This window comes from Camelina sativa, chromosome 13 (assembly GCF_000633955.1).
Source record: "Camelina sativa cultivar DH55 chromosome 13, Cs, whole genome shotgun sequence".
NCBI lineage: Eukaryota > Viridiplantae > Streptophyta > Magnoliopsida > Brassicales > Brassicaceae > Camelina > Camelina sativa.
Genome location: NC_025697.1, coordinates 17676106 through 17677707, shown reverse-complemented (window position 1 = coordinate 17677707; position 1602 = coordinate 17676106).

The window sequence follows — 1602 nt, the reverse complement described above, 5'->3', positions numbered from 1 at the left end:
TGTCATTGTCAAAGTTAAAAGAATAGACCTACCTGTCGGAGGTTCTGTCATTCGAACTGCATCGAAGAATTGGATGAACCTTGATGTCATTCTTGTTGCGTCGTTGTCTTCAATTTCATGATATGATAGAAGATAGAGTAGGTTGCTGCTTAAGGTTTGGGAGGTAGGACCTCCACCGTTAGGGGTGTAAGGGATTCGCACGTCGATGTGGTCTTGAGATGTGTTTGGTCTTCTGATAATGACAGCGATTTCATTGGAGCTTTGAATGTTAGTGCTGAAAGTTTGGTATGAAAAAGTAGATACGAGATTTGGGGTATCTGTCATTGTTTTTGGTAGCTATTTGGTGTTTTTGTGCTTGCTTTTTACATTAGAGAGTCTGTTTATTTATACTTGAATGTAGTCGTTTGGAGTTCTCTGGTCGGTTTTGATTATTTGATTTGTGTTTCGAATTCCTTCTCCATTCATTGCCCTTAGTTTCTGATTTACTCAAAATATTGAATGAGTCTTGATGAGGTTAGTGTTAGACGTTTAAGACGCCATAGATACAAATTTTTAAAGCTTATACAGGGAATGCGATCCGGTGATTTGATAGTCTTGTTGGTTTGAATCAGTTACATTGTATTGGTTTTGTTTTTTCCCTGTATGCAGAAGTGCACATTTTCAATTATATTTTCGTAACAATGGTTTGTCTTTGTTTTCTATAGGCCTTTTATTTAAATGTCTGAAAGGCCATTTAAATGTATCCATTATGATTTGGCCCTTTTAGCTTGTCTGGATGTGTTTTGTTTAAATGGGGCTGCACTCTATTTTTGTGTCATGGCCTTTTTAATTTTTACAAAATAAGATTGTTTGTTGATTATTGAATAGTTTTTGTTTTTGTTTTCTTGGTCAGACCAGACTTCAGTTGAGCTGTTAATTTATACTTTTGTTAATGTATGTATTTTAAAAACCTTGTGTTGGATAAGTTTTCTATGAGATTTATATTTTGGTTAAAGACAATTGCATGGAGATAGAACTGGGGTTGTTTTTTAATGAAGTTTTTTATTTTATTTGTAAGTTTGTTTTATGTTTTAATGAGTTTTTAAGTTTTGTTTTCTTCTATCTGGTTTCTATTATTGTTAGTGTTTTGAACAATTCTATGTCTGTCGGTTGTGTAAATCGAAGGTAGCTTTCGTTCCTATTATTTTTTTTTTGATTTAGTTATCAGAAAATGTTTGTTTAGTTGTTTATGTGTTTCATTTTCCTTTCCCTTTGGTAGACTATTTTGTGCATGTTGCAATTGGAGTTGTGGGAGTCCAAAATGTCTATATGTTCTTATATTTGGAATCTGAAATTATGTTTTTTGTAAATATAACTGCAGGATACACAAATTCGAGATTTAAGAAGAAGCTCTTATGGTTGGTTAACAGGAACTGGCCTACTGGACGTTTACATAAGATTCTTCTGATGTAAGATATGTTTCTCTCCTTCTCGTAGTGAATCTATGCTTGAGTGTCTTTTTTATCCATCCTCTTTCTCCGACTGTGCATTCTTCGTTTTGACTAAACCTGAGTATGTATAATATTGTAGATTGAGATTCATAGGGTTTTTTTTTTTTTTTTT